Source organism: Ranitomeya variabilis, chromosome 4 (genome assembly GCF_051348905.1).
Source record: "Ranitomeya variabilis isolate aRanVar5 chromosome 4, aRanVar5.hap1, whole genome shotgun sequence".
NCBI classification, from domain to species: Eukaryota; Metazoa; Chordata; class Amphibia; order Anura; family Dendrobatidae; genus Ranitomeya; species Ranitomeya variabilis.
Genome location: NC_135235.1, coordinates 666746022 through 666771740, shown reverse-complemented (window position 1 = coordinate 666771740; position 25719 = coordinate 666746022). Strand labels below are relative to the sequence as shown.

Sequence of the window (25719 nt, the reverse complement as noted above, 5' to 3'; positions counted from 1 at the left end):
AGCTCAGCTTTATACAGTGGAGGACAACACCAGAGAGCGGCAGACACCGTTAGTAGGCCCTAACCCCCAATTTTTTTAAAAAAAGCACTTAATGAGAGCCAGAAGGTTGAAGCTCAGATTTATACAGTGGAGGACAACACCAGGGAGCGGCAGACACCGTTAGTAGGCCGTAACCACCAATTTTTTTTTTAAAAAGCACTTAATGAGAGCCAGAAGGTTGAAGCTCAGATTTAGACAGTGGAGGGCAACACCAGGGAGCGGCAGACACCGTTAGTAGGCCCTAACCACCAATTTTTTTAAAAACAGCACTTAATGAGAGCCAGAAGGTTGAAGCTCAGACAAGGCAACCTGGAGGAGGACACCAAGGAGGAGGAGAACACTCAGTCAGGAGGACAACACCCAGGAGCGGCAGACACCGTTAGTAGGCCCTAACCACCAATTTTTTAAAAAACAGCACTTAATGAGAGCCAGAAGGTTGAAGCTCAGATTTATACAGTCGAGGACAACACCAGGGAGGGGCAGACACTGTTAGTAGGCCGTAATCACCAATTTTTTTAAAAAAAGCACTTAATGAGAGCCAGAAGGTTGAAGCTCAGATTTAGACAGTGGAGGACAACACCAGGGAGCGGCAGACACCGTTAGTAGTCCCTAACCACCAATTGTTTTTAAAAACAGCACTTAATGAGAGCCAGAAGGTTGAAGCTCAGACAAGGCAACCTGGAGGAGAACACCAAGGAGGAGGAGAACACTCAGTCAGGAGGACAACACCCAGGAGCGGCAGACACCGTTAGTAGGCCCTAACCACCAATTTTTTAAAAAACACCACTTAATGAGAGCCAGAAGGTTGAAGCTCAGATCTATACAGTTGAGGATAACACCAGGGAGCGGCAGACACCGTTAGTAGGCCCTAACCACCCTTTTGTTTTTAAAAAGCACTTAATGAGAGCCAGAAGGTTGAAGCTCAGATTTAGACAGTGGAGGACAACACCAGGGAGCGGCAGACACCGTTAGTAGGCCCTAACCACCAATTTTTTTTTAAAAAGCACTTAATGAGAGCCAGAAGGTTGAAGCTCAGATTTAGACAGTGGAGGACAACACCAGGGAGCGGCAGACACCGTTAGTAGGCCCTAACCCCCAATTTTTTTAAAAAAAGCACTTAATGAGAGCCAGAAGGTTGAAGGTCAGATTTAGACAGTGGAGGACAACACCAGGGAGCGGCAGACACCGTTAGTAGTCCCTAACTGTTGTGAATTAGACTTTTTGGCTCCCTCTTGTGGTTACTAGTGATATGACTCTGGGATTGTCTTTCCTCTGTTTGGCACCCACCTGGGTCGTTAGTCCAGGGGAGTTGCTATATAAGCTTCCTGGATCCTTAGTCCAGTGCCTGGCATCGTTGTAATCAGATCCTTTCTGTTTGCTCTTGTCTGCTGGTCCGGGTTCGTGCAAAATTAAGCTAAGTCCTGCTTCTTTGTTTTTTGGTTATTTTCTTGCTCTCATTTTTGTCCAGCTTGTACTAAATGTGATTCCTGACCTTGCTGGAAGCTCTAGGGGGCTGGTGTTCTCCCCCCGGGCCGTTAGACGGTTCGGGGGTTCTTGAATATCCAGCGTGGATTTTTTGATAGGGTTTTTGCTGACCATATAAGTCATCTTACTATATTCTGCTATTAGCTAGTGGGCCTCTCTTTGCTAAATACCTAGCTCATTCTTACGTTTGTCTTTTCCTCTTACCTCACCGTTATTATTTGTTGGGGGCTTGTATCCAACTTTTGGGGTCTTTTCTCTGGAGGCAAGAAAGGTCTTTCTTTTCCCTTCTAGGGTTAGTTAGTTCTCCGGCTGGCGCGAGACGTCTAGAACCAACGTAGGCACGTTCCCCGGCTGCTGCTATTTGTGGTGCTAGTATTAGATATATGGTCAGCTCAGTTACCACTGCCCTATGAGCTGTTTTTTTGTGTTTGCGGACTTAGTTATTATTTCTGAGACCCTCTGCCATTGGGGTCATAACACCTAACCACCAATTTTTTTAAAAACAGCACTTAATGAGAGCCAGAAGGTTGAAGCTCAGACAAGGCAACCTGGAGGAGAACACCAAGGAGGAGGAGAACACTCAGTCAGGAGGACAACACCCAGGAGCGGCAGACACCGTTAGTAGGCCCTAACCACCAATTTTTTAAAAAACAGCACTTAATGAGAGCCAGAAGGTTGAAGCTCAGATTTAGACAGTGGAGGACAACACCAGGGAGCGGCAGACACCATTAGTAGGCCCTAACCACCAATTTTTTTTTAAAAAGCACTTAATGAGAGCCAGAAGGTTGAAGCTCAGATTTAGACAGTGGAGGACAACACCAGGGAGCGGCAGACACCGTTAGTAGGCCCTAACCCCCAATTTTTTTTAAAAAAAGCACTTAATGAGAGCCAGAAGGTTGAAGCTCAGACAAGGCAACCTGGAGGAGAACACCAAGGAGGAGGAGAACACTCAGCCAGGAGGACAACACCCAGGAGCGGCAGACACCATTAGTAGGCCCTAACCACCAATTTTTTAAAAAACAGCACTTAATGAGAGCCAGAAGGTTGAAGCTCAGATTTATACAGTCGAGGACAACACCAGGGAGCGGCAGACGTTAGTAGGCCCTAAACACCAATTTTTTTTAAACAAGCACTTAATGAGAGCCAGAAGGTTTAAGCTCAGATTTAGACAGTGGAGGACAATTTGAATTTCGGACTGCAGACAGACTTAGTAGGCTGTCCCCTGTGGACCATGCATCCACCACATTAACCCATTGCGCCGTAATGGACACGTAGCCTTCCGTGGCCATGCCTACAGGTCCATGCGTCTGTTGTCAGGTGCACCTTTGTACTCACAGATTGCCAGAGTGCATGGACAATGGAGGTGGTGCTGGTGGAGGGCTGGGATGGCTTTTCTTGCAAAAGAAGTGTCGACTGGGTAGCTCGTAGCGTGGGACAGCGTAGTCCATCATGGCTTTTTTAATATTACATAAAATAAAGAAATAGGCTCTATGCACTTTAAAATAGGTTCCAGGGGTACACGGGCAGCATTGCTGTGGTCAGCGGAGGAGGAGGATTGCAAGGAGGGACCGCAGACAGGCGTAGTACGCCTACAATTTCAAAAAGTGGCTCTAGGCCTAAAATAACTAAAAATAGGCTCAAGGCAGTTTTAAATCGGTTACATGGATACACAGGCAGCATTGTGGTCAGCGGAGGAGGATTGCAAGGAGGGACCGCAGACAGGCTTACTAAGCCTAAAATAACTAAAAATAGGCTCAAGGCAGTTTTAAATTGGTTACATGGATACACAGGCGGCAGCATTGTGGTCAGCGGAGGAGGATTGCAAGGAGGGACCGCAGACAGGCTTACTAGGCCTAAAATAACTAAAAATAGGCTCAAGGCAGTTTTAAATTGGTTACATGGATACACAGGCAGCATTGTGGTCAGCGGAGGAGGATTGCAAGGAGGGACCGCAGACAGGCTTACTAGGCCTAAAATAACTAAAAATAGGCTCAAGGCAGTTTTAAATCGGTTACATGGATACACAGGCAGCATTGTGGTCAGCGGAGGAGGATTGCAAGGAGGGACCGCAGACAGGCTTACCAGGCCTAAAATAACTAAAAATAGGCTCAAGGCATTTAGAGTTATCTCGCAGGGGTACACAGGCAGCATTGTTGTGGTCAGCGGTGGACGATTGCAAGGAGTGTCTGACACAGTTAGTACTCACAAAAAATAAATAGATGTTAATGTCTCGCAAAACAACAACAACAAAAAAAAAGTGTGGCATACTTAGGTACAGGGGTGGGCTCATCTGCTGAGTTTCTGACATAGTAATTTGGCAGTAAGTATTTATTGGTGCCAATATAGGACACTGACCCAGACTACTTTAACTAGCATCATAGATGTCAACAAATTGGTATTGTCAGTGCCAGGCATTGAATGATGTCAGCGCATAGACTAAACATTGGTGGAGCTGTGAGAGATAATTTTGCACGTGGTAGAGCACAGTTTGAGCTGGGGGGGTGAACTTTCTTGTGGCCGGCGGTACCGTCCCAGGGCCCCTCATGTTACAATGGTGTGTCTGACGTTGGGTGCGCGCCACCACCGCCAGAGACACTTTATTGTACTATGAGGGACCCAGTGGCTGTGCCGTCGACCAAAAGTGGGCACACCCACCTCTTCAGACAAACGGCACTCTAACGGGTGCTTGCGCCAAGTGGCGAGACCACGGCCCCGTGGTAGGAGTTTTCCCATTGAGGGAGGTGTAAACATGTCGTATGCTGGACAAACAGCTGCTGCAAATTAAGAGATTGGAACACTCAGTAAGACCAGTCCACAAGCAAGACCTTTTTATAGGAAAGCTAGGTGTCAGCCGGGAAAGGTGGGGCAAAATAATTTGAAATCCAGGAGTGGTTCATTTTAATGAAGGTTAGATCATCCACATTTTGGGTAGCCAGACGAGTCCTTTTTTCGGTTAATATTGATCCAGCAGCACTGAATACTCTTTCTGATAGCACACTAGCTGCTGGGCAAGCAAGCTCCTGCAATGCATATTCTGCCAATTCAGGCCAGGTGTCTTATTTGGATGCCCAGTAATCAAATGGGAAAGACGGTTGAGGGAGAACATCGATAAGGGATGAAAAATAGTTAGTAACCATACTGGACAAATGTTGTCTCCTGTCACTTTGAGGGGCAGTTACAGGCAAATCTACGTCACTTGTCTCCCTTAAAAAAACAGAACCCGGCCTTGCAACGCCACTAATTTCGGTTGGCCCAGGAGAAGCTTCCTCATTAAAAAAGTACTCATCCCCATCATCCTCCTCGTCCTCCTCCTCTTCGCCCGCTACCGCGTCCTCTACACGGCCCTGACCAGACAATGGCTGACTGTCATCAAGGCTTTCGTCTTCCTCGGCTGCAGACACCTGCTCCTTTATGTGCATCAAACTTTGCATCAGCAGACGCATTAGGGGGATGCTCATGCTTATTATGGCGTTGTCTGCACTAACCAGCCGTGTGCATTCCTCAAAACACTGAAGGACTTGACACAGGTCTTGTAGCTTCGACCACTGCACACCTGACAACTCCATGTCTGCCATCCAACTGCCTGCCCGTGTATGTGTATCCTCCCACAAAAACATAACAGCACGCCTCTGTTCGCACAGTCTCTGAAGCATGTGCAGTGTGGAGTTCCACCTTGTTGCAATGTCGATGATTAGGCTATGCTGGGGAAGGTTCAAAGACCGCTGATAGTTCTGCATACGGCTGGAGGGTACGGGCGAATGGCGGATATGCGAGCAAAGTCTGCGCAGTTTGAGGAGCAGGTCGGGTAACCCCGGATAACTTTTCAGGAAGCACTGCACCACCAGGTTTAAGGTGTGAGCCAGGCAAGGAATGTGTTTCAGTTGGGAAAGGGCTATGGCAGCCATGAAATTCCTTCCGTTATCACTCACTACCTTGCCTGCCTCAAGATGTACAGTGCCCAGCCATGACTGAGTTTCTTTCTGCAAGAACTCGGACAGAACTTCCGCGGTGTGTCTGTTGTCGCCCAAACACTTCATTGCCAATACAGCCTGCTGACACTTGCCACTAGCTGTCCCATAATGGCACACCTGGTGTGCAACAGTGGCAGCTGCGGATGGAGTGGATGTGCGACTGCGGTCTGTGGACGAGCTCTCGCTTCTGCAGGAGGACGAGGAAGAAGAGGAGGGGGGGCGAACGCCTACAGCCAACTCTTTCCTTGACCGTGGGCTAGGCAGAACTGTCCCAATATTGCTGTCCCCTGTGGACCCTGCATCCACCACATTCACCCAGTGTGCCGTGATGGACACGTAATGTCCCTGGCCATGCCTACTGGTCCATGCATCTGTTGTCAGGTGCACCTTTGTAGTCACAGACTGCCTGAGTGCATGGACGATGCGGTCTTTAACATGCTGTTGGAGGGCTGGGATGGCTTTTCTAGAAAAGAAGTGTCGACTGGGTAGCTCGTAGCGTGGTACAGCGTAGTCCATCAGCGCTTTGAAAGCTTCGCTTTCAACTAACCGGTAGGGCATCATCTCTAATGAGATTAGTCTAGCAATGTGGGCGTTCAAACCCTGTGTACGCGGATGCGAGGATGAGTACTTCCTTTTCCTAACAAGAGTCTCATGTAGGGTGAGCTGGACTGGAGAGCTGGAGATCGTGGAACTAGCGGTGGTGCCGGTGGACATGGCAGACTGAGAGGGTTGGAGATGGTATTCTTGCCGGTGCCCTACATGCAGTGTTTCCTACTACGAACCTGGTGATTCCCTGACTGCTTTGGCCTGGAGACAAAAGCTGCACAGATACTGCAGGTGTTGCGGGAAATGGTGGGGTTACAGTGAGGGAAGGGATGTAGCGTTGCTGACTAGCTTAATTGGCCGAGGGTGCTGCAACTTTTAGGCACGTTTGGTAGTTAGTCCAGGCTTGCAAATGCATGGTGGATAAATGTCTATGCATGCAACTTGTATTTAGACTTTTAAGATTCTGACCTCTGCTTAAGGTAGTTGAACATTTTTGACAGATGACTTTGCGCTGATCATTTGGATGTTGTTTAAAAAAATGCCAGACTGCACTCTTTCTACTATCGGATACCTTTTCAGGCATTGCAGACTGAGCTTCTTTAACCGGATGGCCACGCTGTCCTCCAACTGGTTTTGGTTTTGCCAAGCGTTTTTGGCCAGATACGGGCCCGGCAGATGGAACCTGTTGTGATGTTGATGCCTGCTGTGGCTCCTCCTCCTCCGCTTCAGAACTACTGCCGCCTGCACCCTGTTCCCCCAATGGCTGCCAATCGGGGTCAACAACTGGGTCATCTATGACCTCCTCTTCTATGTCGTGTGCAACTTCGTCTGTGTCACCGTGTAAGCCGGTGGTATAGCGTTCGTGACGGGGCACCATAGTCTCCGCTGGGTTTGATTCTGCCTCAGTACACTGCGAGGGCAATGTTCTGGTCTGAGTCAAAGGAACAGCATAATAATCTGGCTGTGGCTGTGCATCTGTGCACTCCATGTCCGATTCAACTTCTAATGGGCATGGCCTGTTAACTGTTTCACTGTCTAACCCAGGAACGGTATGTGTAAAGAGCTCCATGGAGTAACCTGTTGTGTCGACTGACGCATCCTTCACTGTTGTTCTGGGTGAAGGACACAAGGAAGCGACTTGTTCCTGACCGGGAGCATCCACTGACGATGCACTGCTCTGACATTTGGCACTTTCCGAGGAGGAGGCGAAAGAGCTAGAGGCAGAGGCAGCAATGAAAGCCAATACTTGTTCCTCCTGCTCCGGCTTCAAAAGTGGTTTTCCTACTCCCAGAAAAGGGAGCGTTCGAGGCCTTGTGTAGCCAGACGACGAACTTGGCTCAACAACTCGAGACTTAGGTGCTGTACTGCTTTTACCACGACCACCTGATGCTCCACCACCACTACCATCATTACCAGCTGACAATGACCGCCCACGGCCACGACCTCTTCCACTAGACTTCCTCATTGTTTGCAAAACATAACCAAAGTAACGGTATTTGTTACTGTAAAACAACTTATAAGGTGAACTCAAACTTCTGTAGGATTTATATATACCTTTATAGGTACCTGACACTGAAAGGAAAATCAGGCCCAATGTTACACACTAGGTTTTCTGTGCCCCAATAATTTGAGACAGATGGCACACACAGGACCGGCACTCAAGCAGAAATGTCAATCTTAATCTCCCACTATTTTTTTTTTTTTTTCAGGGAGAATTTAAAAAAAAAAAAAAAAATGGCCCAGTATTACACACTGGTTTTCGGTGGCACACAATGAGAGACAGATGCCACACACAGCAATGGCACAGAGGCAGACTTGCCAATCTTTATCTCCCACTATTAATTTTTTTTTTTTACAGGGAGAATTTACCCCCCCCCAAAAAAAATGACCCAGTATTACACACTGGTTTTTGGTGGCACACAATGAGAGACAGATGCCACACACAGCACTGGCACAGAGGCAGACTTGCAAATCTTTATCTCCCACTATTTATTTATTTTTTTACAGGGAGAATTTAAAAAAAAATGGCCCAGTATTACACACTGGTTTTCGGTGGCACACAATGAGAGACAGATGCCACACACAGCAATGGCACAGAGGCAGACTTGCCAATCTTTATCTCCCTGCAGTAATCTCAGAAAAGTATGGCAGGCAGCTATAAAAAGGACTGCTGCACACAAAAGTGTGGACAAACAAACAAGATAGCTGTGCAGAAAGGAAGGAACAACAGGATTTGTGCTTTGAAAAAAAGCAGTTGGTTTGCACAGCGGCGTACACACACAGCAACGCAGCTATCAGGGAGCCTTCTAGGGAAGCCCAATGAGCTACAGCGCTGAGGGAAAAAAAATGTAGCTTCCACTGTCCCTGCAAACAAAAGGTGGTGTTGGACAGTGGAAATCGCTACAGCACAAGCGGTTTGGGGGTGAATGTACCCTGCAAAACACTATCCCTGCTTCTGACGAAGCGGCACCTCTCCCTACGCTCAGATCAGCAGCAGTAAGATGGCGGTCGGCGGGAACGCCCCTTTATAGCCCCTGTGACGCGGCAGAAAGCAAGCCAATCACTGCAATGCCCTTCTCTAAGATGGTGGGGACTGAGATCTATGTCATCACGCTGCCCACACTCTGCGTCCACCTTCATTGGCTGAGAAATGGCGCTTTTAGCGTCATTGAAACGCGACTTTGGCGCGAAAGTCGCGTACCGCATGGCCGACCCCACACAGGGATCGGGTCGGGTTTCATGAGACGCCGACTTTGCCAAAAGTCGGCGACTTATGAAAATGAACGATCCGTTTCGCTCAACCCTAATAAAGACAACTATGTTCTTCATGGACAAGTGGACTCCTTGACCTTAGCTGGCTAAATATCTCATTGTGGATTCCCCAATTGTGCCTGTACTATACATCCTCCCCAAGATACACAAAAATCTTGAGGACCCCCTTGACACCCGATCGTCTCAGGACGGGGATCAATATTTAGTAAGACAGCTATCGTTCTTGATCGTTCGTGTTTTATGTGTTTTTGCGTTGAATGCTTATTCCTACGTTAAGGATACTAATGACTTTTTGAATAAAATTAAAGACATCAGGGTTACAGATTCTCTAATTTTATCGTCCTCAAAAAAAGGGATATTTGTGGATGGTTTCTGCACTGCTAGATGAACTCGAGATGTATACTCCGGTATACAGAGCCTCCCCAACATGTTTTATCAGGAATCTGGCATCATCAGGGAACAGAGGCTTAAGCCTGATGACGCTAGATTCCTGGTAAAACATGTTGGGGAGGCTTTAGTTTTTACTAGTTTCAGTCAGTCTGTGTTATTGACAACAATATTAGAGAGCAGTTGGTAGCGGTCACACCAAGCTAATACTTATCAATATTCACTAGTGTGAGATATAGGGAATTACTATTTTGTGAGCATAGCGGAAAAGGGGTTATATCCCGGTGTCCCCTTATACACTCTGACTGTCATATCTTTTAGTCTTATTCTTTTAATAGTTCATTAAAAGTTAATTTTTGACAGTTAGGGATCAGTTGCCTTCATTGGCAAATTGTAATTCATGATGGAGATACGGGCTCGTATCCCCAAGCATAAAAGTACCATTAGGACTGGTCCCATTGATATGAATGTGCCAAAGAATTTCACTGAAAATTGGCATTCAGTAAACCAATTGACAGACAGGGTAATAGATAGCATTCCTATGCAGAGGAAAGGTGTGGACAGACTTAAACTCTTAAAAAAGAAAGAGCTGAGGTGAATATTTGAATCAGAAAGTCTACAGCCTGGATGTTTTAATATTGAGTTTAATCTACATAGTTGTCTGCCCTGATCTCTTTCTCCGTGTACATGATCAGTATGTGTTTCTAATTTTTTATCTTTGGTTCTCTTTTTTTATTTTTTTTCTCATGTTGCAAGATGAAGGTGGATGAAGTTATGGGAATATAGGTTGACATGGGTTATATGAAACAGATGTGGAACATCATTTTACTATACATTTAATATCAACATTATTGTTGTTTATATTGTCTCGTGTCTTCCCCCTTCCCTTATCCCCTTCTTTTTCCTTGCCTTTGAAGATGTTTGTTTTGAGTGGATAATCCTAAGCTTCTTGCTACCATGAAAATGAGGCTATAGCCAGGATTGTCTGACATCTGTGGGTGGATGTGTGCCTCATGTCTCGTGTATATATATATATATATATATATATATATATATATATATATATATATATATATATATATATATATATATATATATATATATATATATATATATATGTCTGCTTTCACATTTACATGTAAAGCCTTGCGCTATTGTACCGATACAGATCTAAATATCAATATTATAAAACTGACCTGGAGATATGTTGGAAGAACGATCCTGCTCCACTTTGACAATGATGTATTTCTAGGCCGTAAATTTCTTAAGTTAAATAGTGGTAGGTGGTGATCACTAGTCCATAATAGATGTCCAGGAACACGTTCAGCTCGCCTATCTGTGTATAATGCCCCCAGCCAGAGATGCAAATTCATAAAATTCTGTTTCAGTCTATACATGGAGCAATCCCATGCAAGAGAGCGTGTTTGGTGAAAAAATTAGTATTATAGCTGTAGTTTATACTAAGTGTGATGCAGTGACCCCTGTAACAGGTAAGGGGCGCTGCATGGTCTCCCCGGTATGTGCACGGAGTCGTATTGAGGCCGTAAGAATCGACCTGCAGTGATGTCAGGATCACGTGACCAGCCCAGGTGATCCATTACTGTGGGTGTGCTTACGGGTACATAATGTGGCCAGGGTGTGGGTCACGTGGTTCCTGTGTGGTTCCTGTGTGGTTCCAGTGTTTGGATCTGAATGGTCCAAGTGCAAGGTCCTGGAAGCCTGTGTTGGAAGACCTGGGAGGAGGCTTCCTGGAAAGCACATGGTTTGGACCTGGTGGCCTGTGGTGTTGGACTAAGTCCTGAATAGCACCCAGACAGGCCACATGCCTCTGTGTTGGACGGTCCCAGGTGGGATGGACGTTCTGAAGACCACAGTGTGATCATGGTCCTGGACAGTGTGGGTTAAGAGCTCCTGTGAGTGGAGTCTTCTTGGAGCACCTGAGAGACTGGGGACCTGGATGATCGGTGATCGGTGTTGGGGAAGCTACCGGCCTTCGGTGGCTCTGGACTGACTGATGTGTGCCGGCCAGGCAAGTTGGTGAACCCCGTAAGGCAGTTTCCCCAGGAGAGAGGTCTGACAAGGAGTCAGCAGAAGGAGCAGGAGCTCCCATAAGGTACCTCCATAAACCGTTGGTGCTTGTAACATGAACTGTGTGGTAACCCACGGCAACTGGTCAGTGAGGACCAGCATGTTTAGTTATCACAGAATAAGGGCCTGAAACTTGAAGTGATGTCCGGGTTCAGTATGTAAATGGACTGCTCATGGTATGGTTTATGAGGCATAATAAACCGTATGGACTGTTCTGTTTTAAAAACCCGTGCCCGTGTGCTGAATATCGCGGCCAAGCGAGTGTCCCCCAACACACTCAGTAGGAATAGTCTTACATTTGGTGGAGAATGCGGGCAACGATCCAGCACGCACACGTGGGAGTTAATTGCTGTGGCTTGGCGGGGCCACGAAGATTGCGTCTGGCTGTAACTCGGCGGGGTTACGAAGCTGACAAGCGTCTGGCTGTAACTCGGCGGGGTTACGAAGGGGACAAGCGGCGTCCTGTGGATTGGCGGGTCCACGAAGTCGGCGGTAGAGCCTTGTGAGGCGTAGCTGCAAGTTCCAGCAAGAGGTTCCACAGCAGACGGAGCTGCAGTGGCTTGTGGTTGGCAGCCGGAGGTGCCGGTTGTATGTGACTGCAACCGGAGCTGTGGCAGTACCAGCAGGAGTTGGTGTAGTGACATATAAAAGAAAAAAAAAAGAAAAAAATTTCTCTCCCTTTTCCTCCAAGTTGTGCTGACTCTTAAAGGGCCAGTACAAGCCCAGAGACAAAGGGGTGTACTGTGCGAACTGGGGCCTGAGTGCTGTGGGGAAGTCCACGGGGTGTATCCCAGGGTGGGGAGTGTCCCTAATAGTGAGTGGTGACCCCAAATGGAGATGGTTGCCCAAAAGGGGGCGGAGTCCAAAAAAGGGGCGGTAACCCGAACAGGGGTAATGGCCCAAAAAGGGGTGGAATCCCGAAGGGGGGCTGAATCCCGAACAGGGGTGGTGTCAAAAAGCTGAGCACTTGCCCATAAAGGGGGCGGAGCCAAAAAAGGGGCGGCAATCAGTAAAGAGTCACAACTGTGTCCTTTTTGGCTGGGTGGAGAGTGTGTCTGGGCGTTGATAGACCCGGGGAGAGAAGCGTCTTTGCTGAGAACCCTTCCAGGAAATTCTGTGTCACCTGGCGACACTAAACGTCTTCAGGTAGCCACTATCTACATTGTCGCAGCGGAGGTTTGCACATATCATGAGGTGGCAGTAGTCCCGAACTTGCCGTGTCCTATGGTGATAGGACAAGATTTGGAAGCACTGTGGGAAAAGGGTGAAGTGTTTGTGGATATAATGTGGATGGGAGGTAGTAATGTTGAGAAGGCGCCCCCTAGAGTTGACAGTCCTAAGGTAGGCCTGACCAAGGGAAAAGGTGCGACTGCCCAACTAACTGACCTGACGTCACCTGAAGTGTGCCACAATACGACTGGTAGGAGTCCGGTGGATAAAACAAGTGGAGCTGACACCCAGACAGAGAGTGACTTGCGGGGTCATCGTACTGTGGAGTGTGACACAGACTCTGGGGGTGACTGTGACAAGTCATGGTCAGTAACAAGCGCATGTGCCACGGTGACAGGTGGAGGACGGGGTCCAGGACCTCTGGTGACAGGTGGAGGACGGGGTCCAGGACCTGTGGTGACGGGTGGAGGACGGGGTCCAGGACCTGTGGTGACGGTTGGTGGTGACTCCCATTCAGACGATGATGCCAGTGGGAAAGAGTACAATAAGGTTGACTCAGGTACAAATGGCAAGTCTTCCTCCCGTCGCCGGAGACGTAAGAGAGGCAAAGCGGCTGAACCAGTTGTTCTGTGTGAAGAATTGACGGAAGATGCCGAGGACCTGGGGTGTATGAAGTACTCTGAAGTCCCAGGGAAAAGGAACGAACCTAATGATGTCACCGCTGAGACCCAAGAGAGGGCCGACCCTGACAGTGCAGAGTCTGAGGGTGGAGAAGTGGAGGAGGCCACCAAGGAAGTGGTGCCTGAAGTAGATACCTCCTCAAGTGATGGATGTTCCACCAATCCAGAGGATGGGAGAAGCGAGATAGAATTGATTAAAGAGTCAGTGAAAGACCATGTTGAACGAGAAAGGGTCCTGAGACAAGCGGCTGAGCACAGGCTGGATGAGCTGAAGAAGGAAGTCTCTGAGCTCAGAGGTCACCTGTTCACATGGCAAAGTATGTATAAGACCCTAAAGGAAGACATTGTAGTGCTCAGAGAAGCACTAAAAGGCCCTCTACAAGAGAAAGAGGTGGTGGTCGCAGACTTCCCGTGTCAGTACCAGAGTGGTAACGAGGTGAAGCTGCTAATGCCCATCTTGACCAGGGGTCTGGAAGAGGGTAAAGCTGAAGAGGAGTTGGCGCTAAAAGCAGAACAAGATAGTCACCCAGTTGTGACAGGTGTCTTGATGGAAAGGTCCATGGCAAAGCAGGAGCCGTCCGTTCCTGAAGAAAGTGAGACTCCGCTCTTCAAGTGCGTGATAGATGTACCCGAAGAGGCGCAAGATGCATGTACCAGTGAGGGTGTGCATGAGGCCTTTAAAAAGGCAGTAGAAGCGTGTAGTGTGCACTGGGCACTGGAGACGAAACAGTTGGTGGTACTGTCTACTAAGGAAGTCACAGTGAAGAGGGTGGCTGTCCTGAGGGACATGCACCTACAGTGACTCCGCACGAAACAGATGATCCTGTTGAGGAATAATGAGGCCACTCGTTGTTTGGAGCAAGCCAGGAAAGCTCAAAGTCGTCTGGGCTTGGTAGAGGACACAGTCCAAGTGCCCAGAGCTCTGGTAGCGAAGCTCATTGGCAGATTTGGGAAAGTGATGCAGGAGATGGTGGATAAATCCGGTGTGAAGAGACTAAGGATTCCAGCTGATGACGAGGCCCAGGTGGGTGAAGATGGGATGGTGTCATTCCTGGTTGTCGGGTCCAAGGAGAGTCTAGGGAATATCCGGATGCTCCTGAGGTATCGCATGGCATACCTGAGAGAAGTAGAGCACCTAAGACTGTACAGACAGCAGGTCAATAAACAGCTGCAGAACCTAAGGTGGTGGCCGCCTTCTTCCCAAGGAAAAGGAAACAAAAGGGACCCTCCAAAGAATGGAATGGCTGACCACCAAGGATGTTCAGAGAGACAAAGTGGTCGAATATCTGAAAGTGGCAGTTCTACTCACTGTACAAAGCTAAGGAGCATGAACAGTAGTAGACGTAGTGATGGAGGGTCAGACTCTGGTCAGTTGCTAGTCTCGACTGTAAGTGGGACTAATGACCGCACCAACCGTGGGTGGCGACCCTGGAGAGAAAGGTCGAGTAAAGAGACAAACTTGACTAAAGGTTTGGTGACACAGACAGACTGTGACTTAAGGGCCAAAGCTCAAGGCCTACATGTTGACCGCTGGGGGCGGGGTAAACTCAACAACTTTATGGTTGTGTGTGATGCTCAAAACCGACTGAGACGGTTCTCTCGACTGGTAGGGCAAGGTAACGTGCGTGACATATCTCGTGACCCCACGTGTATGACAGGTGTTCAACCCCACAAGCTTGAACAGAGGGGGGGGATATGTGATGCAGTGACCCCTGTAACAGGTAAGGGGCGCTGCATGGTCTCCCCGGTATGTGCATGGATTCGTATTGAGGCCGTAAGAATCGACCTGCAGTGATGTCAGGATCACGTGACCAGCCCAGGTGATCCATTACTGTGGGTGTGCTTACGGGTACATAATGTGGCCAGGGTGTGGGTCACGTGGTTCCTGTGTGGTTCCAGTGTTTGGATCTGAATGGTCCAAGTGCAAGGTCCTGGAAGCCTGTGTTGGAAGACCTGGGAGGAGGCTTCCTGGAAAGCACATGGTTTGGACCTGGTGGCCTGTGGTGTTGGACTAAGTCCTGAATAGCACCCAGACAGGCCACATGCCTCTGTGTTGGACGGTCCCAGGTGGGATGGACGTTCTGAAGACCACAGTGTGATCATGGTCCTGGACAGTGTGGGTTAAGAGCTCCTGTGAGTGGAGTCTTCTTGGAGCACCTGAGAGACTGGGGACCTGGATGATCGGTGATCAGTGTTGGGGAAGCTACCGGCCTTCGTTGGCTCTGGACTGACTGATGTGTGCCGGCCAGGCAAGTTGGTGAACCCCGTAAGGCAGTTTCCCCAGGAGAGAGGTCTGACAAGGAGTCAGCAGAAGGAGCAGGAGCTCCCATAAGGTACCTCCATAAACCGTTGGTGCTTGTAACATGAACTGTGTGGTAACCCACGGCAACTGGTCAGTGAGGACCAGCATGTTTAGTTATCACAGAATAAGGGCCTGAAACTTGAAGTGATGTCCGGGTTCAGTATGTAAATGGACTGCTCATGGTATGGTTTATGAGGCATAATAAACCGTATGGACTGTTCTGTTTTAAAAACCCGTGCCCGTGTGCTGAATATCGCGGCCAAGCGAGTGTCCCCCAACACACTCAGTAGGAATAGTCTTACATTTGGTGGAGAATGCAGGCAACGATCCAGCACGCACACGTGGGAGTTAATTGCTGTGGCTTGGCGGGGCCACGAAGATTGCGTCTGGCTGTAACTCGGCGGGGTTACGAAGCTGACAAGCGTCTGGCTGTAACTCGGCGGGGTTATGAAGGGGACAAGCGGCGTCCTGTGGATTGGCGGGTCCACGAAGTCGGCGGTAGAGCCTTGTGAGGCGTAGCTGCAAGTTCCAGCAAGAGGTTCCACAGCAGACGGAGCTGCAGTGGCTTGTGGTTGGCAGCCGGAGGTGCCGGTTGTATGTGACTGCAACGGGAGCTGTGGCAGTACCAGCAGGAGCTGGTGTAGTGACATATAAAAGAAAAAAAAAAAGAAAAAAATTTCTCTCCCTTTTCCTCCAAGTTGTGCTGACTCTTAACCCCTTCATGACCCAGCCTATTTTGGCCTTAATGACCTTGCCATTTTTTGCAATTCTGACCAGTGTCCCTTTATGAGGTAATAACTCAGGAACGCTTCAACGGATCCTTGCGGTTCTGAGATTGTTTTTTCGTGACATATTGGGCTTTATGTTAGTGGTAAATTTAGGTCGATAATTTCTGAGTTTATTTGTGAAAAAAAACGGAAATTTGGCGAAAAATTTGAAAATTTTGCAATTTTCACATTTTGAATTTTTATTCTGTTAAACCAGAGAGTTATGTGACACAAAATAGTTAATAAATAACATTTCCCACATGTCTACTTTACATCAGCACAATTTTGGAAACAAATTTTTTTTTTGCTAGGAAGTTATAAGGGTTAAAATTTGACCAGTGATTTCTCATTTTTACAACAAAATTTACAAAACCATTTTTTTTAGGGACCATCTCACATTTGAAGTCAGTTTGAGGGTTCTATATGGCTGAAAATACCCAAAAGTGACACCATTCTAAAAACTGCACCCCTCAAGGTGCTCAAAACCACATTCAAGAAGTTTATTAACCCTTCAGGTGTTTCACAGCAGCAGAAGCAACATGGAGGGGAAAAATTAACATTTAACTTTTTAGTCACAAAAATGATCTTTTCGCAACAATTTTTTTATTTTCCCAAGGGTAAAAGGAGAAACTGGACCACGAATGTTGTTGTCCAATTTGTCCTGAGTACGCTGATACCTCATATGTGGGGGTAATCCCCTGTTTGGGCGCACGGCAGGGCTCGGAAGGGAAGGAGCGCCATTTGACTTTTTGAATGAAAAATTGGCTCCAATCTTTAGCGGACACCATGTCGCGTTTGGAGAGCCCCCGTGTGCCTAAACATTGGAGCTCCCCCACAAGTGACCCCATTTTGGAAACTAGACCCCCCAAGGAACTTATCTAGAAGCATAGTGAGCACTTTAAACCCCCAGGTGATTCACAAATTAATCCGTAAAAATGAAAAAGTACTTTTTTTTCACACAAAATTTCTTTTAGCCTCAATTTTTTCATTTTCACATGGGCAACAGGATAAAATGGATCCTAAAATTTGTTGGGCAATTTCTCCTGAGTACGCCGATACCTCATATGTGGGGGTAAACCACTGTTTGGGTGCACGGCAAGGCTCGGAAGGGAAGGCGCGCCATTTGACTTTTTGAATGGAAAATTAGCTCCAATCGTTAGTGGACACCATGTCGCGTTTGGAGAGCCCCTGTGTGCCTAAACATTGGAGCTCCCGCACAAGTGACCCCATTTTGGAAACTAGACCTCCCAAGGAACTAATCTAGATGTGTGGTGAGCACTTTGAACCCCCAAGTGCTTCACAGAAGTTTATAACGCAGAGCCGTGAAAATAATAAATGTGTTTTCTTTCCTCAAAAATATTTTTTTAGCCCAGAATTTTTTAATTTTCCCAAGGGTAACAGGAAAAATTTGACCCCAAAAGTTGTTGTCCAGTTTCTCCTGAGTACGCTGATACCCCACATGTGGGGGTAAACCACTGTTTGGGCGCACGTCAGGGCTCGGAAGGGAAGTAGTGACATTTGAAATGCAGACTTTGATGGAATGGTCTGCGGGCGTCACGTTGCATTTGCAGAGCCCCTGATGTGCCTAAACAGTAGAAACACCCCATAAGTGACCCCATTTTGGAAACTAGACCCCCCAAAGAACTTATCTAGATGTGTGGTGAGCACGTTCAACCCCCAAGTGCTTCACAGAAGTTTACAACGCAGAGCTGTGAAAATTAAAAATCATTTTTCTGTCCTCAAAAAAGATGTTTTAGCAAGCAATTTTTTTTTCACAAGGGTAGCAGGAGAAATTGGACCCCAATATTTGTTGCCCAGTTTGTTGTGAGTATGTTGGTACCCCATATGTGGGGGTAAACCACTGTTTGGGCGCACGTCAGGGCTTGGAAGGGAAGTAGTGACATTTGAAATGCAGACTTTGATGGAATGGTCTGCGGGCGTCACGTTGCATTTGCAGAGCCCCTGATGTGCCTAAACAGTAGAAACACCCCACAAGTGACCCCATTTTGGAAACTAGACCCCAAAAGGATCTTATCTAGATGTGTGGTGAGCACTTTCAACCCCCAAGTGCTTCACATATGTTTATAACGTAGAGCCGTGAAAATAAAAAATAATTGTTCTTTCCTCAAAAATTATGTTTTAGCAAGTAATTTTTTATTTTTGCAAGGGTAACAGGAGAAATTGGACCCCAATAGTTGTTGCCCAGTTTGTCCTGAGTACGCTGGTATCCCATATGTGGGGGTAAACCACTGTTTGGGCGCACGTCGGGGCTTGGAAGGGAGGGCGCACCATTTGACTTTTTGAACGCAAGATTGGCTGGAATCAATGGTGGCGCCATGTTGCGTTTGGAGACCCCTGATGTGCCTAAACAGTGGAAACCCCTCAATTCTAACTTCAACACTAACCCCAACACACCCCTTACCCTAATCCCAACTGTAGCCATAACCCTAATCACAACCCTAACCCCAACACACCCCTAACCACAACCCTAACCCCAACACACCCGTAACCCTAAATCCAACCCTAACCCTAATCCTAACCCTAATCCCAACCCTACCCACAACTGTAACCCCAACACAACCCTAACCCTATCCTTAACCCTAACCACAGGCCTAATCTTAACCCTATTTCCAACCCTAGCCCTAATTCCAACCCTAAGGGTACCGTCTCACATAACGATTTACCAACGATCACGACCAGCGATACGACCTGGCCGTGATCGTTGGAAAGTCGTTGTGTGGTCGCTGGGGAGCTGTCACACAGACCGCTCTCCAGCGACCAACGATGCCAAGGTCCCGGGTAACCAGGGTAAACATCGGGTTACTAAGCGCAGGGCCGCGCTTAGTAACCCAATGTTTACCGTGGTTACCAGCGTAAAAGTTAAAAAAAACAAACCGTACATACTCACATTTCGGTGTCCTTCAGGTCCCTTGCCGTCTGCTTCCCGCTCTGACTGAGTGCCACCGTACAGTGAGAGCAGAGCGCAGCGGTGACGTCACTGCTGTGCTGTGCTCTCATTTTCCGGCCGGCAGACAGTCAGAGCGGGAAGCAGACGGCAAGGGACCTGAAGGACACCGAAATGTGAGTATGTACGTTTTTTTTTTTTTACTTTTACGCTGGTAACCACGGTAAACATCGGGTTACTAAGCGCGGCCCTGCGCTTAGTAACCCGATGTTTACCCTGGTTACAAGCGAACGCATCGCTGGATCGCTGTCACAACGATCCAGCGATGACAGCGGGAGATCCAGCGACGAAAGAAAGTTCCAAACGATCTGCTACGACGTACGATTCTCAGCAGGGTCCCTGATCGCTGCTGCGTGTCAGACACAGCGATATCGTATGGATATCGCTGGAACGTCACGGATCGTACCGTCGTAGCGATCAAAGTGCCACTGTGAGACGGTACCCTAACTCTAATTCCAACCCTAACCCTAAGGCTATGTGCCCACTTTGCGGATTCGTGTGAGATTTTTCCGCACCATTTTTGAAAAATCCGCAGGTAAAAGGCACTGCGTTTTACCTACGGATTTACAGCGGATTTCCAGTGTTTTTTTGTGCGGATTTCACCTGCGGATTCCTATTGAGGAACAGGTGTAAAACGCTGCGGAATCCGCACAAAATTGACATGCTGCGGAAAATACAACACAGCGTTTCCGCACGGTATTTTCCGCACCATGGGCACAGCGGATTTGGTTTTCCATAGGTGTACATGGTACTGTAAACCTGATGGAAAACTGCTACGAATTCGCAGCGGCCAATCCGCTGCGGATCCGCGGCCAATCCGCTGCGGATTCGCAGCCAAATCCGCACTGTGTGCACATGCCCTAACCCTACCCCTAATTCTAACCCTAATTCTAACCCTAATTCTAACCCTAGTTCTAACCCTAACCCTAGTAGAAAAAAAAATAAAAAATATTTTATTTATTTTTATTATTGTCCCTATGGGGGTGATAAAGGGGGGGTCATTTACTATTTTTTTTTATTTTGATCAATGTGATAAGCTATATCACAGTGATCAAAATACATCTGAAACGAATCTGCCAGCCGGCAGATTCGGCGGGCGCAGTGCGCATGCGCCCGCCATTTTGGAAGATGGCGGCGCCCTTGCAGAAGCCGGATGGACACCGGGAGGCCCGGTAAGTATTAAGGGGGGGTGATCGGATCACGGGGGGGGGGGGGACCGGAGCACAGGGAGGGGGGACCGGAGCACGGGGGGAGCGGACAGAAGGACGGAGGAGCGGACAGGACGACTTAGGGGGGCGGACCACGTAACGGAGCACTGGGGGGGCGATCGGTGGGGTGGGGGGGACAGATTAGGTTTTCCAGCCATGGCCGATGATATTGCAGCATCGGCCATGGCTGGATTTTAATATTTCACCGTTTTTTGGGGTGAAATATTACAAATCGCTCTGATTGGCAGTTTCACTTTCAACAGCCAATCAGAGCGATCGTAGCCACGAGGGGGTGAAGCCACCCCCCCCTGGGCTGAAGCACCACTCCCCCTGTTCCTGGAGATCGGGTGAAATTGGAGTTAACCCTTTCACCCGATCTGCAGGAGCGCGATCCCTCCATGACGCATACGCTGCGTCACAGGTCGGATTGGCACCGACTTTCATGACGTATGCGTCAAAGGTCGGGAAGGGGTTAAAGGGCCAGTACAAGCCCAGAGACAAAGGGGTGTACTGTGCGAACTGGGGCCTGAGTGCTGTGGGGAAGTCCACGGGGTGTATCCCAGGGTGGGGAGTGTCCCTAATAGTGAGCGGTGACCCCAAATGGAGATGGTTGCCCGAAAGGGGGCGGAGTCCCAAAAAGGGGCGGTAACCCGAACAGGGGTAATGGCCCAAAAAGGGGTGGAATCCCGAAGGGGGGCTGAATCCCGAACAGGGGTGGTGTCAAAAAGCAGAGCACTTGCCCATAAAGGGGGCGGAGCCAAAAAAGGGGCGGCAATCAGTAAAGAGTCACGACTGTGTCCTTTTTGGCTGGGTGGAGAGTGTGTCTGGGCGTTGATAGACCCGGGGAGAGAAGCGTCTTTGCTGAGAACCCTTCCAGGAAATTCTGTGTCACCTGGCGACACTAAACGTCTTCAGGTAGCCACTATCTACATTGTCGCAGCGGAGGTTTCCACATATCATGAGGTGGCAGTAGTCCCGAACTTGCCGTGTCCTATGGTGATAGGACAAGATTTGGAAGCACTGTGGGAAAAGGGTGAAGTGTTTGTGGATATAATGTGGATGGTAGGTAGTAATGTTGAGAAGGGGCCCCCTAGAGTTGACAGTCCTAAGGTAGGCCTGACCAAGGGAAAAGGTGCGACTGCCCAACTAACTGACCTGACGTCACCTGAAGTGTGCCACAATACGACTGGTAGGAGTCCGGTGGATAAAACAAGTGGAGCTGACACCCAGACAGAGAGTGACTTGCGGGGTCATCGTACTGTGGAGTGTGACACAGACTCTGGGGGTGACTGTGACAAGTCATGGTCAGTAACAAGCGCATGTGCCACGGTGACAGGTGGAGGACGGGGTCCAGGACCTGTGGTGACAGGTGGAGGACGGGGTCCAGGACCTGTGGTGACGGGTGGAGGACGGGGTCCAGGACCTGTGGTGACGGTTGGTGGTGACTCCCATTCAGACGATGATGCCAGTGGGAAAGAGTACAATAAGGTTGACTCAGGTACAAATGGCAAGTCTTCCTCCCGTCGCCGGAGACGTAAGAGAGGCGAAGGGGCTGAACCAGTTGTTCTGTATAAACAAGATAGTCACCCGGTTGTGACAGGTGTCTTGATGGAAAGGTCCATGGCAAAGCAGGAGCTGTCCGTTCCTGAAGAAAGTGAGACTCCGCTCTTCAAGTGCGTGATAGATGTACCCGAAGAGGCGCAAGATGCATGTACCAGTGAGGGTGTGCGTGAGGCCTTTAAAAAGGCAGTAGAAGCTAGTGTGCACTGGGCACTGGAGACGAAACAGTTGGTGGTACTGTCTACTAAGGAAGTCACAGTGAAGAGGGTGGCTGTCCTGAGGGACATGCACCTAAAGTGCCTCCGCACGAAACAGATGATCCTGTTGAGGAATAATGAGGCCACTCGTTGTTTGGAGCAAGCCAGGAAAGCTCAAAGTCGTCTGGGCTTGGTAGAGGACACAGTCCAAGTGCCCAGAGCTCTGGTAGCGAAGCTCATTGGCAGATTTGGGAAAGTGATGCAGGAGATGGTGGATAAATCCGGTGTGAAGAGACTAAGGATTCCGGCTGATGACGAGGCCCAGGTGGGTGAAGATGGGATGGTGTCATTCCTGGTTGTCGGGTCCAAGGAGAGTCTAGGGAATATCCGGATGCTCCTGAGGTATCGCATGGCATACCTGAGAGAAGTAGAGCACCTAAGACTGTACAGACAGCAGGTCAACAGCTGCAGAACCTAAGGTGGTGGCCGCCTTCTTCCCAAGGAAAAGGAAACAAAAGGGACCCTCCAAAGAATGGAATGGCTGACCACCAAGGATGTTCAGAGAGACAAAGTGGTCGAATATCTGAAAGTGGCAGTTCTACTCACTGTACAAAGCTAAGGAGCATGAACAGTAGTAGACGTAGTGATGGAGGGTCAGACTCTGGTCAGTTGCTAGCTAGTCTCGACTGTAAGTGGGACTAATGACCGCACCAACCGTGGGTGGCGACCCTGGAGAGAAAGGTCGAGTAAAGAGACAAACTTGACTAAAGGTTTGGTGACACAGACAGACTGTGACTTAAGGGCCAAAGCTCAAGGCCTACATGTTGACCGCTGGGGGCGGGGTAAACTCAACAACTGTATGGTTGTGTGTGATGCTCAAAACCGACTGAGACGGTTCTCTCGACTGGTAGGGCAAGGTAACGTGCGTGACATATCTCGTGACCCCACGTGTATGACAGGTGTTCAACCCCACAAGCTTGAACAGAGGGGGGGGGATATGTGATGCAGTGACCCCTGTAACAGGTAAGGGGTGCTGCATGGTCTCCCCGGTATGTGCACGGAGTCGTATTGAGGCCGTAAGAATCGACCTGCAGTGATATCAGGATCACGTGACCAGCCCAGGTGATCCATTACTGTGGGTGTGCTTACGGGTACATAATGTGGCCAGGGTGTGGGTCACGTGGTTCCTGTGTGGTTCCAGTGTTTGGATCTGAATGGTCCAAGTGCAAGGTCCTGGAAGCCTGTGTTGGAAGACCTGGGAGGAGGCTTCCTGGAAAGCACATGGTTTGGACCTGGTGGCCTGTGGTGTTGGACTAAGTCCTGAATAGCACCCAGACAGGCCACATGCCTCTGTGTTGGACGGTCCCAGGTGGGATGGACGTTCTGAAGACCACAGTGTGATCATGGTCCTGGACAGTCTGGGTTAAGTGCTCCTGTGAGTGGAGTCTTCTTGGAGCACCTGAGAGACTGGGGACCTGGATGATCGGTGTTGGGGAAGCTACCGGCCTTCGGTGGCTCTGGACTGACTGATGTGTGCCGGCCAGGCAAGTTGGTGAACCCCGTAAGGCAGTTTCCCCAGGAGAGAGGTCTGACAAGGAGTCAGCAGAAGGAGCAGGAGCTCCCATAAGGTACCTCCATAAACCGTTGGTGCTTGTAACATGAACTGTGTGGTAACCCACGGCAACTGGTCAGTGAGGACCAGCGTGTTTAGTTATCACAGAATAAGGGCCTGAAACTTGAAGTGATGTCCGGGTTCAGTATGTAAATGGACTGCTCATGGTATGGTTTATGAGGCATAATAAACCGTATGGACTGTTCTGTTTTAAAAACCCGTGCCCGTGTGCTGAATATCGCGGCCAAGCGAGTGTCCCCCAACACACTCAGTAGGAATAGTCTTACATAAGCTATCTATGTTAGTGAAAAGGCTCCAAGATGGCGGTGCCAGAGTAACTCAGCGTGCCGGCCGGTTAAGCTGATCCAGGCTACCCACTAAGAAAACACTGCCCTATGCTGTAGTGATGTCACCAGCTGTGTGCTTTCCAAACAATGTAACAAAACACTAGGTGTCTGCAACCTACGCGTTTCAGAGGATAACCTCCTCCTTCCTCAGGGATTGCCGTTGTGTAGCTTATGTAATTAGACATCGAGAGTGATTGGTCAAGTTGTTTATTCCTCTTCCTTATTTGATCATTTATCTATGAGTGCCAATAGCTCTATTCCACTATTACCAGCTGGTATAAGTGTGCTCAATTCGAAAATCCATCTGTTCTCCATTTTAGACAACTGGTGTATGAAATCGCCCACTTTCCAGTGTTTTTCTAATCCCCGAAAGGAACTGCCTTTTAATTTCCCATCATGCACCAATTTGTAATGTTTGGATAACTGGTGTCCTGCATATTTCCGTGTGATATTATATGCGCGTTCCTCGATTAGAACTTTTTGCAGATCAAAAATGCTGCTTTTTTCAAAATTGTTCTAACTTAAAACGCGGTAGAGAACATTTTTTTTGTAGGATGAGTTCAAGTCTGAGGTCATGTTCACACGTTCAGTATTTGGTTTAAAGTTCGTAGATTTAGCAATGCAGCAGAGCTGAGAAAACTAACCCCGCTCCTACCACAGCTGATCATGCCTACACCAGACTCTGTATTTACATTGTCTATAAACAGTGAGTGGCTTATCACAGGAGGGGGTGGAGTCGGACTAGCACACATGCACCTCTGTAGTCCAGACAATGATAATCACCAGGTGATAAAACCTTCATTGTAAGTAAATGTCATACAGCCTGACTTCTGACACATCATTGAAATCTGTGTTTTAACTCCTACCTCATGCTGTCCTCAGATTACATAGCAAAAATCTGCTGACAGATTCCCCTTAAATTGGAGCATTTTTCGATTGCTTTCAACTCCTCTTTTGGATAGGCAAAATGAAGAATTCACTAATTGTTTTTATACATTGTTTACGCTGTTCACTGCACAGTAAGGGCTCATACAGACCCCTGTAGTTTTGATCTGAGTGAGATCTGTCAAAACATCGGATCGCGCTCGGACCAGTTATTCAATAAGGCCGTGCACATGTTCAATTTTTTCCTCAGGAAAAATATTTGAGTGTGCCCAATTTGCCTCCGATTACACGGGTATGCAAAATTTGGATTTATGAAAATTTTTTCAAATCTAATGACTGATTCTTTTGTTTTCTTATTCCCTGATTTCAAAACTACTTCTAGTTTTAACCATCAAGTATGGATTTTAGATAAAACGCGTGTCAAATTACGTACAAGTGAGATGAGAAAGAAAAATATTTATGTTATTTTGTAGTCAACAATGTACAGAATATTTTATATAAAAATGTACTGAACATTTATTCTGCAACTTTACTGGAAATTAACCCGTGGAAGCACGGCAGCGCGAAACGGCTGTCGTCCTCCTCTGTCCACGTTCTCCCTGCCGTACCCTGCACATGTTGTAATAAAGGATCGTTGTTTTTCAGGTCAAAATACAATGTGTTCAGTACACAAGATCCCTTTCCCAGGGCTGATGGTCCTACTGCCCCTGTACCGGGTGATTCTCGCTCTCTCCCAAC

At 48.2% G+C, this 25719-nt stretch overlaps 1 protein-coding gene across 1 annotated transcript in view; it reads left to right on the top strand.

Moving 5' to 3' along the window:
- Positions 1–25719, top strand: part of LOC143768189 (uncharacterized) — a 207945-nt gene that overhangs the window by 29786 nt on the left and 152440 nt on the right. The gene's annotated exons all lie outside the window — the stretch shown is intronic.